Source organism: Phoca vitulina, unplaced genomic scaffold (genome assembly GCF_004348235.1).
Source record: "Phoca vitulina isolate PV1807 unplaced genomic scaffold, GSC_HSeal_1.0 scaffold3, whole genome shotgun sequence".
NCBI lineage: Eukaryota > Metazoa > Chordata > Mammalia > Carnivora > Phocidae > Phoca > Phoca vitulina.
The window spans coordinates 39319708-39332867 of NW_022589706.1; positions in this window are offsets into that span (position 1 = coordinate 39319708).

A 13160-nucleotide genomic window follows, 5' to 3' on the forward strand; every position below is an offset into this window, starting at 1 on the left:
TGTGTGTGTGTGTGTGTGTGTGTGTGTGTGTGTGTGTGTGTGTGTGCGTGTACCTGGAGGTGGGCACTGTTGTTTTTCCAAAACTAATATGCCTTATATGTTCGGGTTATGCTCTTTGCAATAATTCACTGTATATTTGGCTGTGATGTGGTTTACTTTTCTACCATCTTTGTAATTTTATGTATTCCACCTTCTTTGTGTGAATTCATGTATTATGTAGCAAAATACAAGAGAAATGGGACTATTTGCAATGTCATATGGAAAAATCTTTTAATAAATATGTCTGTCCCCACCTTTTCCCCCCAAGCAACAGCAAGACATACTGTGTTAATATTTTTAATGTTTTCTATAATTTAAAAATGTATAGCTTTAATTGTTATTTTCTTAACCATGTTACAATTTTTCTAAATTAGTTTTATCCTGGGGCGCCTGGGTGGCTCAGTCGTTAAGCATCTGCCTTCGGCTCAGGTCATGATCCCAGTGTCCTGGGATCAAGCCCCGCATTGGGCTCCCTGCTCCGCAGGAAGCCTGCTTCTCCCTCTCCCACTCCCCCTGCTTGTGTTCCCTCTCTTGCTGTGTCTCTCTCTGTCAAATAAATAAATAAAATCTTTAAAAAAATAATAAAAATAAAAAATAAATTAGTTTTATCCTAAAATACCGAATGTTCTGACCTTTTATAGATGTTTTTGTTTCAAGTAATTTTAAATTATGCTTGATACAGATTTTCCAATAAACTTTCCAGTCAATTTATTTTCTCTTTCTTACAAATAGTTTTTTCTTAAATTTTAGCAATATTCTTAATTCTAAAATTAAGTACAATTAATTCAAATCAAACTTTATCATGATAGGATATGGGGAAATTGCTGTGCTTATGTACCAGGTACTTTTTTTTTTTTTTACTGACTTTGATTTATTTCTAGGTAGTTCAAATATAAGAAATGAAGTCAAAGGTTGTTTGAAATCCATCTACAAAATGATTAAACAGGCTCTCCCCAGTTCTTAGAAGATTTTAGCACCTGACTTACTGTCTTTCTACCATTAGTTCTATGATCAGTCTTTTTTATGTATCTTCTTAGAACAGTGGTTATTGACCAGTCCTGCACATTAGAGTTACCTGGACAATTTTAATGAAAAACTGATTTCTGAGCCCTACACTAGTCCAAATAAGAATCTCTGGGGGTTAGGTGTGAGCATTTTGGTTTTGTTTGTTTGTTTAATTTTAGGTTCTCTAGGTGATTCTAATGTGTCACCAGATTTAAAATGCTAATTTAGAAACTGATCCACCAAACTGATTTCATGACCTACTAATGGGACTCAACCTATGGTTTGAAAACACTGCTCTAGATCTTACCATTACTTCCAAAAATCTCAACTTCCAGCATGCTACTAACCCCCATTCTGGGTCACTCTGTCATGCCTAGCCTAACAATTCTTTGACTGTCCCAGGATCTCCAGACAATCGATTCTCTCACCTATCCTTTGTCTAGAAGTCCCTCGCTTTCCTTTTTATCTAGCATAGGCATCATTTTCTTTGCATATACCCTAAATTCTCTTATCCCTCTAAACTGAAAACTCAAATCTTGTTTGTATCCAACCATTCCAACTACGCTGCATCTGTACCTAAGCAGCTGAACGGGACTCGAGAAAAAACCAACCATGCGGACTCTTTTCACTTGAAACTTAAGGCCCTGAAAATCAAGGGCCCACAGCACTGTGTGAGGATCTGTACACATTTTCCTGGTCAATTCACAATCTCTCAACAAACATTTCACACCTTCTCTTCTCAGACCTTCAGTCCTCCCTCTTCCTTCTTGCTCTCAGGTTGTTTCCTTTTTCACTGAGAAAATGGAAACAGTAAGGAAACTTTCTCACCCTCCCAAATCTATTAACAGTAGATTTGGAGACATCCGTATCTTTATAACTTCCTATTCTAACACAAACCATCTCTACCTCTAGCTATTTTATCTAGTTGTGATCAGCATTCATTCCTTCTACTACTCAAAAGACTCCTGCATTTAACCCCACGTTCCTGAGTCATTTTGGCTCTATTGGCTTGTTCGAACTTGCGTGCATACCTCCCATTTTTAATCTCCCATTTTAAAACCCTCCCAGACCCAACCATTCCATTTTTTGCACCCTTCAGAGCAAAAAAAAATCTTTAAAAGGTGTTATCTATACTCACTTCATCCCCTCTTTATACCCACCTTTCCTTCTTAAACTATCCAATCAAGCTTTATTCCCATTACTCCAAACCATTTTTGTCAAGGTACTAAGAACCCCTATGTGTTCTTTATTTCCTTTTTCACACATAATGTCTCCAGTTAGTGCTTTTTGCGATATTTTGTTCTTACTTGATACTGCTTCTGTCCTCCTTTGAGGAAGGATTGGGGATAGATAGAGCTTTAAAATAAATGCATTTGAAGATAAGATTAAGGACTTCTTCCAGAAGGCATCAGAAAAAGAGATTGCAAATGTAAAAGAAAAGCATTATGGAGGATGTGTGTCAGAGTGCCAACATCTAGGTAATAATGAGCCTTAGAAGAGAGAAATAATTAGGAATGCAAAAACTATTTTAAGAAATAATGGAAGTAAATGTCACTAAATCAAAGGATACAGTCTGAGGTCTTTATTAAAAGGGCTCAGAAAAAGCCAAGTAGGAGAGAAGGGAAAAACCCACATTTAGATACAATATTAAAGACAAGGAAAGAAATTTTAAAAGCCCCAGAGAGAAACGGTTCACCTGAAAAGGAACAAGGATTGTCGGTGAAGTCTATTTTACTAATAAAAAGAGAAGGAAGGACAAAACAAGAGGAAGGGAGGGAGGGAGGAAGGAAGGGAGGGAGGGGGGAAGGAAGGAAGGAAGGGAGGGAGGAAGGGAGGGAGGGAGGGAGGGAACAAGGGAAGGGAGGAAGGAAGGGAGGGAGGGAGGGAGGGAACAAGGGAAGGAAGGAAAATCCGTAACAATTCAGACCAAAACTGGATAATGACAACATGTTAGATGGAAGAACATGAGAAGTTGAATATTTGTGTTATTGGGAGAAGATACTAATATTTCAGAAGTCAACAGGGTGAAATAACACAGCTATGAGTCTTAAAAGCAACTATCATATTACAGTAATCACTTACCTAGAACTTTATTCTTCCCAGGTGCTATTCTGAGAATTTTACATATGTTAACTCCTTTAATTCCCACAATAATCATATTCTTCTTTATTCTCATTTTATAGACGAGAGCACAGGCAAGATTTGCCTGTGGACATATAACTATTAATGGTGAATTCACTTTTAGACAATTTGTTAAGTGATTTAACATTTAAACCAGCACAAGAAAACATGATCCCTGCAGTGGAAAGCAAGAAAACAGAAAAAAAGAAAGCATATTAGAAGATGTGAAACAAGATGGCAGAAGTAAATCTTTATATAAGAGTGGCCACAATAAATGTAAGTGGATGAATTTCTTCAATTAAATGGCAGAGTCAGATTGGATTTAAAAAACAGTATGTCAGCTACAAGAGAGATGTTTAAAATAAAAAGACAGAAAATTTGAAAATAAAAGGAAAAGATTCACCAGGCACATGGGAACCAAAAGAAAACTAGAGTACTAATCTTATCTGACTAGATAGAATTTTAGGGAAAAGAAAAAAGAAAAAATCAAGGTGTTACATACTGGTGAACAAGAACAACAATAGAACATAAAGATACAGCCATTACAAACACACAACTATATGTGTATATGTACATATAGAAAGTTTCACACCCAACAAACAGAACACACATTTTCTTCAAGTACATCTCTTACATTTAAAAATAGACCATATAGGGGCGCCTGGGTGGCTCAGATGGTTAAGCGTCTGCCTTTGGCTCAGGTCATAATCTCAGGGTCCTGGGAACGAGTCCCACATCAGGCTCCTTGCTTAGCAAGGAGCCTGCTTCTCCCTCTGCCTGCCACTCCCCCTGCTTGTGCTCTCCCTCTCTCTCTCTCTGGCAAATAAATAAATAAAATCTTTAAAAATAAATAAATAAATAAAAATAGACCATATAAAATAAGTCAATCAGAGAAAGACAAGTATATGATCTCACTGATATAAGGAATTTGAGAAACAAGACAGGATCATAGGGGAAGGGAGGGAAAAATGAAGCAAGATGAAACCAGAAAGGGAGACAAGCCATAAGAGACTCTTAATCTCAGGAAACAAACTGAGGGTTGCTGGAGAGGAGGGTGGTGGGAAGGATGGGGTGGCTGGGTGATGGACACTGGGGAGGGTATGTACTATGGTGAGCGCTGTGAATTGTGTAAGACTGATGAATCACAGACCTGTACCCCTGAAACAAATAATACATTATATGTTAGAAAAAATAAAATTAAAATTAAAAAATAAAAATAGACAGTATATTAGCCTTTAAAGGAAGGCCTCAAATTCAAAAGGATTAAATCATATAAATCATTTATTTGACCATAGTGCATAAAATTAGAAAATCATTGTGTTTGGAAACTAAAAAATGTCTTTCTAAATTATCCTCTGATATAGATGAAAATCATAAAATGAAATAATTTAGACTGATAAGTAAATGATAACAAAGCCACTGGCATCAAAATTGTGGGACACAGCTAAAGTAGGAGTAGAGGGAAACTATAACTTAAATATGTTATTCAGGAAATAAAAACCTGTTAACAAATGAGCAAGGATTTAATTCAAGAGATTAGGAAGAGGTAACAGCAACCCTTGCTCTCTCCCCCTCCTCAAAATAATAGATAAATAATGAAGAACAGAAAACAATGTTAGAGAACAATAACATCAACCACAAAAGTTGAGATGAACAAACCAAGAGTTGGATCTATAAAAGGACTGATCAATAAACTTTATTTGAAATAAGACTTATCAAGAAAAATATTGCAAAATTCAAAACGAAAAGGAAAATAATTACAAATATGTCAGGTATCAAGAAAATGAAAGTATGAAGAATGGCTATATGCTAATATAATGTGTGAAATACATAAAATCCATGAAAATAAAAAATGCTGAAATTTGGTGCAGGAAATAATATAGAACTCAACTAGAACAATATGTGATAAAGAAATTGAGAGACAATCAAATATAAATGTGTGGGGTTGTATATTTCTTAGTTATAAGCTAATAAACATATCTCTGTTTACTAGATGCTGGTAGAAAATAGGAGACTCCTGGGTCAGAGACAAAGGCCTTTATTACTTACGGCACAGCAAGCAGCATAAGCATCATGTCTGTACTGGTTCTCCTTAACTGCCCCCCAAACACCATGGGGGGAGGGAGTATGGCCCAGATGAATACCAACATGCAGAGTTTCCTGTCACAGCCCAGGAACACTAAGTTTAGGGAATCCATTTCTTTTACAAGCAGTAAATAAGCCTGCTCTTTGTCTGAGAAGGAGACATTGCCGCATCCCTCCCTGTTGCTCACAGCAAACACAATGCTCACTGCAAACACAATGCTCACTGCAAACACAATGCTGAAACATGGTGTGGGTGAAGATCGATTAGGGCCTTGCATTCTTTGCATGCCCCCAGGAATATACAGGGATGTTCAGAATCCATGGCAGCCTCTCCCAAGGATAATCCCCCACCTAGACTGTATATGTTCTTGGCCAAACTTAAGTTTTTATGTAAGTATGCCACTCCATTGGCCATGCTGTTTAATCTGACCAACAGAGGCTGGGACCAAACCTATTCAATTTGTCGCATATAGTATTAGTTAAGGCTAATATCAATAAAGATTCTAAGCAGCAGGAAGAGGCTAACCAGCAGTACTGACATCAATCATGCTTCCCAGGATCCCACACACAGCCGACTGTGAATAAATATGGGGAGCAGTGGGTATTATTTTAGACATCCAGGATATAGTCTAAGGTCAATCTGTTACTCGTTATGACTCTTGCAATGTAGACTGATCTGCTAATCCCTGGTATCATTGTCAATGGGGCAATAGATGAGCCAAAAAAATAGATGAGCCTCATCCACAATGGAGAGATAGGCTGTGGCCATCTCCCCCCCACTTACAGGTAGCCCAAAGAGTCACAAGTCACTCTAGTTTGGGGTTTATTTTGAAACTTGATTTGGATCATTACACTGGTTTGGTTAAGAAACATGGACCACGTCACTGAGTGGTTGGAGCCTTGATAGGCATACATGGCATAAACCAAGTCTGCTCAGCAGTCAGAAGCCTATGTATTTGCATCAATCAGATTTTTAAAAGATTGTACTAAAAAAAAAAAGAAGATTGTGCTGGTCTGTGTGTTTGTACATAGACAAGGCAGAGTCCATGTTTAGTATTAGGCATAACAAGATGGTTGAAGAGCAGCCATGCCCGTGTGAATTTTTCTGTTCTCATAGCACGTGGACAGGGATGACAGATACAGAAGCAGGTTAGATTGCCAGCCACTGCAGTTTCTTGATTCAGGCAGACCATACGATTTTTTGCCAGGCTGCAGTGTAGGCTCTTTGTAGGGGACAAAGAGAGCATTCATTGCTATTGGTTTGGGCCCGCTCAAAGAATGCTGATTTGTGGATTAGCAGATATAAAGGACCTAATAGAATGCTCAATAGAGGCACATACTGTCTCCTGTTCCCAAAAAGTCCCACAAGATGCTCAACCTCCTTTTTGGTTGGGGCATGGCTGGAGATACAACACTTTTTCCTGAGGTGCCAGAGGAATTGAGCGTTGTGAATCTGCCCTTACAGTCCCAAGAAACTTCGCTTAGCAAATAGGCCTCTGAATTTTGTAGGGGGTTATCGGCCACCCCTACTGGTGAAGGTGTGAGAGTCAGAGGCCTTGAAACAGAGGCTTCGGACTTGCCAACCAACGGGATATCATCCTCAGGTGGAAAACTGTGAAATCAGAGCGTAGATGCACCCATGCTAAATCTTGGCTCGCCTGCTCGTGACAAATGGCAGCAAGTTTGTCCCACAAGCGTGTCTCTACTTTCTGCTCTTCCCTAATTCGGATAATCTCCTCTGACACTTACGGGATGGGAATATAAGCATATAACGCCTCAATTCCTACTATTCATTCAGATGTGCAAGCAACAACACTGCAGTGAATTACACCAAAAAGTCTCACTAATAAGTCATATTAGCTTCTCTTCCCCATGCAGAACCCTGTCCAAATCACATCTGTTAAATCTAAGCATCCTTTGGACCAGGTAGGATGGTGACTTGGATGCCTATATCCAAGGGAGCTATAGAAATTTGAGTCCCTCCCGTCCCTGAAGTTTCTCAGTATATTTGTACAGAGGGTGTATGGTCTTCAGTCTTCCATGGGAACAGGGAGACCTTGACCCAATCGTTTGGTTCCTTAAGGTAGCAGGACTTTCCTGAGGTCAGGACAGAGGAGGGAGAAATCAGAGGGCACAGAGAACAGCTCTCTTCATCAGGCAAAGGCTTGTGTTGGTTTTTACTTTCAAGGGGCTGATGGTGGCTCAGGCTCGACCAAACAAAACCAAAATTCTGGATCCTTCCTACTGACATCATTTATCTCAGCTTTGGAGCTCTCTTGACCTAGCAGCCAAAGTCAATTTGCCTTTTAACTGGGGTCCCAGGGCTTGCTGCTCCAGTGTCAAGATGATGTCTCGTTGCCCACCTGAGGAGAAGAACACCATTCAGACAGCTTGTTCCAAACCCACCTCTCATTGCTCAGACTCTAAATATTCATGAACAGGACTGAATAAAATACTATAGGACTGTTGGGTGAGAATATTCACTACCAGTTTCTGTGTAATCTCCTCATATCCCCTCACCTTGTCCTTTCTCTGCCAGGTAGCCACATCTGACAGCAGCCTATCCTTGCTGTGCAAACTGTGAAGAACAGTGAGTGGTCTGAGATTCTGTCCTGTTCACAACCTGGCAGGTTAGCCTTCACAGGTTCATGAGTGCCGGCAGAAGACACGAGACTTCTGGGTCAGAAACAAAGCTCTTTATTACTGCACACACAGCAGGCAGCAATTACACCAATTCCTCATGTCCCCACATCCCCCGAGGACCAACAGGAAGCTCATGTCCTCAAATCCCATGGGGACCACACAGGTAGACCTAGATGGGTGCTGCACATAGAGTGGGTTTATATCACAGCTGAGGAACGAGAATTTAGGAAACTTCCATCTTCTACATGAGGCTTCAAGCAAACCTGCCCAACCATTGCCCTGGGGGGAGACATTATCTTTTTTAAATTGGACAGCAAACAAATCTGCCCCCTGGTCTGGAGTGACACTATCTCTATCTTCCAAAGCTAGACAAACATCCCTGAAAGATAGTCTGGAACAAAAAACTGTCAGGGCCTCTGAGGCAGAGGCAGAAGGAAAGCTCCGTGGAAAATTACCTCCCAACACTTGTAATGTTAACTTCTTTTATTGTGGTAAAATATGCATAAAATTTACCATATTAACACATTTTAAGTGTACCATACAAACTCTGATTAATGCACTTTCAATTTTCTAGTATTTATTCAGATTTTTTTTTAATCTGTGCTTGTAAGTGGGACTGACCCATAGTCATCTTTTGTGTGAAAGCAGCATTGTCTGGCTTTGATATCATAGTTATATTGACTTCCTAGAATGAGTTATGAGATGTCTTTTTTCCCATGCTCTGGAATCCTTTGCATTACATGGGAATTGTTGGCTCCTTGAAAGTTTGTTAGAGCTGACTCATGAATTCACCTGGGCAGCCATCTTTTTTTGAGGAAAATGTTTGACCACCTTTTCAGTTTCTTCAACAAATACCGATCTATTCAGATATTCTCCCCCATCTTGAGTCAGTTTTGGTAATTCAGTTTTTCTGGAAAATCTGTTTCATCTAGATTTTAAAAAATCCATACCTTAGTAATTTCTCTTTTCTTGTGAAATGTGTGTGTGTGTGTCTTCACTGATTGACCAGAGATTGGCCATTTTTTCCCCTAAGAATCAACTTTTTGTTGATCAGATCTACTGCTTGATTTGTTTTCTGTTTCATTGACTTCTCTTTTCATTCCTTCCTTATTTCTGCTTTTTTTGTTTTTGTTTTCATTCTTGAGTTACATACTTAGTTCATTTTCTTTTTCTTTTTCTTTTTTTTTTAAAGATTATTTATTTATTTATTTGACAGAGAAAGACACAGCGAGAGAGGGAACACAAGCTGGGGGAGTGGGAGAGGGAGAAGCAGGCTTCCCGTGGAGCAGGGAGCCCGATGCGGGGCTAAATCCCAGGACCCTGGGATCATGACCTGAGCCAAAGGCAGACGCTTAACGACTGAGCCACCCAGGCGCCCCTACTTAGTTCATTTTCAATCTTTCTTATTTTCTAATGTATTCATTAAAGACTACAACATTTCCTCTGAGAACTTCAGGCTGCACCCCTACAGGGTTTTTAATCATTATTTGTCATTGCTTTCTAAATAGATTCCAATTTCAGTTCTGAATTATTTCTTAACTGGGGTCACTACATAGTTTATCATCCAAATTGGGACACTTTTGCAATGAAATATATATATTATGTCAGGACAATAGGTAAAAGTCAGGACTATTTTGAGTGAACTGGGAAATATGGTCACCTTATTTTTTTTTTTTTAAAGATTTATTTATTTGAGAGAGAGAGAGAGAGCATGAGTGGGAGGGGCAGAGGAAAGGGGGAGAGAATCTTAGACTCCACGCTGAGTGCGGAGCCCAACCGGGGGGCGGGGGGGGGGGTGCGGCTTGATCTCATAAGGCTGAGATTATGACCTGAGCCGAAACCAAGAGTGGGATGCTTAACCAACTGCGCCACCCAGGCGCCCCGTATGGTTACCCTATTTTTAACACAAGAGTTATTAAAAAGGAAGTTTTTAATTTTTCACATAGTAGTTACAAATTTTAAATTCAATAGAATTTTGATCAATGAATGTGGTCTGCATGGATCTTGTTTTTCGAAATTTATTGAGGTTTGGGTTTTTTTGGCCTAAAACTTGATTAGTCTTTGTGACTGTTTCCAATAGTTTTGTACAGAATGTGTATTTTCTGTCTGTCGGGTACACATCTCTTGATATCTTTTATTTTTATTATTATTATTTTTTTAAGATTTTATTTATTTGACAGACAGAGACATAGCGAGAGAGGGAACACAAGCAGGGGGGGTGAGAGAGGGAGAAGCAGGCTTCCCGCCGAGCAGGGAGCCCGATGTGGGGCTCGATCCCAGGACTCTGGGATCGTGACCTGAGCCGAAGGCAGATGCTTAACGACTGAGCCACCCAGGCGCCCCTATTTTTATTATTTTTTAAAAGATTTTATTTATTTGAGATAGAGCGAGCTAATGAGAGAGAGAGAGAGCATGAGTGGGGTGGAGGGGCAGAGGCAGAGAGAGAAGCAGACTTCCCACTGAGCAGGGAGTCTGAAGTCAGACTCGATCCCAGGACCTGAGATCATGACCTGAGCCGAAGTCGGACACCTAACCACCTGAGCCACCCAAATTGTATGATTTAATGATTTTTATTATATTCACAGAGCTGTGCAACCCTTACCACAATCAATTTTAGAACATTTTCATCAACCTCCCTAAGAAACCTCATACCAAGGGTTACTCACCATTTCCCCCCAACTTTCCTTCTCCAGCCATGAATCTATTACTGTCTCTATAGATTAACCTGTCATACAGGTTAATTTGGTATAAATGGAACCATACAATATGTGGACCTCTATGTCTGGCTTCTTTTACTTAGCATAAGGTTTTCAGGGTTCATCCATGCAGTATCATGTATCAGTATTTCATTTCTTTTAATGGCCAAATAATATTCCATTGTATGGCTAATAGCACATTTTGTTCGATCTGTTCATCAGTTGATGGACATTTGGATTGTTTCCACTTTTTGGCCATAAACATTCATGTACATGTTTTGTATGGATATGTTTTCATTTCTCTTGAGTGTATACTTTGGAGTGGAATTGCTGGGCCACATGATAACTCCATATTTAACATTTTAAGGAACTGCCAATTGTTTCCTAAAGTGGCTGCACCATCTTACATCATCACCAGCAATGTATGAGGGTTCCAATTTTTCTACAATCTCGCCAACACGTTATTATATTTTTTATTATAGCTATCTTAATAGGTATTTCACTGTGATTTCGATTTGCATATGCCTGATAGTTAATGGTGTTGAGCATCTTTTCATTTTCTTATTGGTTATTTGTGTATCTTCATTGGAGAAATATCTATTTAGATCCTTTGCTCATTTTAAAATTAGGATGTTTGCCTTTTTTTTTTTTTAAGATTTTTTATTTATTTATTTGAGAGAGAGAGAGTGCAGGGGGAGGGGCAGAAGGAGAGGGAGAAGCAGACTCTCCGGCGAGCAGGGAGCCCCACACGGGGCTCGATCCCAGGACCCCAGGCTCCCACCCCGAGCTGAAGGCAGACACTAAACCGACTGAGCCACCCGGGCACCCCTGGATGTTTGCCCTTTTAATTATTGAGTCGTATGAGTTCTTTATATGTTCTGTATACAAGTCCCTTTATCAGACATATGATTTTCAAATATATTTTTACTCTCTCGATGGTATCATTTGTAGCACAAAAATTTTTAATTTTGATGTAGTTTAATTTTATTTTTTTGTTGTTGCTTGTGCTTTTGGGTGTCATCTAAGAAACTATTGTCTGACTCAGGGATGTAAAAATTTACTCTTATGTTTTTTCCTAAGAGTTTTATAATTTAACTCTTACCTTTAAGTTTATGATCCATTTTGAATTAATTTTTGTAAATGCTGTGAGATAGTTGTCCAGCTTCATTCTTTTGCATCTGGATATCCAGGTGTCCCATATGGCTTTTTTAAAATTAATATTTGCCTAGTATACACACCTATTACTTTATTTTTAGATACCCTCATAACTTTTTTTTTTTTAAGATTTTTATTTATTTATTTGACAGAGAGAGACACAGCGAGAGAGGGAACACAAGCAGGGGGAGTGGGAGAGGGAGAAGCAGGCTTCCCGCCGAGCAGGGAGCCCGATGCGGGGCTCGATCCCAGGACCCTGGGATCATGACCTGAGCCGAAGGCAGATGCTTAACGACTGAGCCACCCAGGCGCCCCGAATACCCTCATAACTTTTTATTCAGATGTTAGATATGTGAGATACAACAGTTATCCCCATTTTACAGATTTGATGAAGTGTCTAGTTGAATGACAGACCCATGCAGAGAGACAGAAAGTCAGTACAATGGATAGGATAAGCGTTCTGATTTCCCACCCCATCCCAGGAGTTATTGCCTACCCTCTGAGCCATTTAAATAAGCCCACCTCACTCACAATAAATTCTGAATACTCACAACAGCTTATCCCCTGGAGTGGTCAGGAGGTAATTAGTTACCTTATGCCTGATTAACGGAAACTTTCAAAATGATGATACACGTCAATTTTCTCACTTTGGAGGTCAAGGCTATTGGGCAGACACAAGAGGGCTCTGAAAAAGTTGCAAGGGACAGTTAAGATCCTCCTACACCCCAATATTTCTACTACCTCAGCTTTTTCCTATCTTTTGTCTTTATTTATTATCCATATGACTTTCGTTTGCACAATTATTTTTTGTCCCACTCAGTTCATTAGTCTCTCCACCCAGTGAAAGATTTTGTTATTGTACTCCTTTACTGAGCACTAAGAAAATTCGATGTTCGTATACAGGGAAAGGATTGACAAGCAGGCATGCTGGAGTACAGAATCAAGAGGCTTCGGGAGTCCATGGTCTAACTGAGGGTTTCTTAACCTTGGCACTACTGACATTTTGGACTAGATAATTGGTGGTTAAGGGGGCTGTCCTGTGCATTGCAGGATGTTCGCAGCATCTCTGGCCTCTCCCCACTAGATGCCCGTGCTGGTGCCTGCTAATCAGTTGTGACAACCAAAAATGTCTCCAGACTCTGCCAAATGTCTCCCAGAGGGCAAAATTCCCCACAATTGAGAACTACTGATTTAACTATATAATCTCTTTCTCACATCCTTTCCACACCCCGATACAGCAGTGAGTGGTTAAATATTTTTAAAAATTCCTAACGTTCTTCATCTTTTGTATTATATTATGGTCTCTGAAAATCTATCTTAACTGAAAGGCAGTTATTTCAAAAGTGGAATAATGGGCTGATACCTGGTTTGCTGTGTCACACTATTATTATAGCCCCATATGTAGTAAGAGCCAAT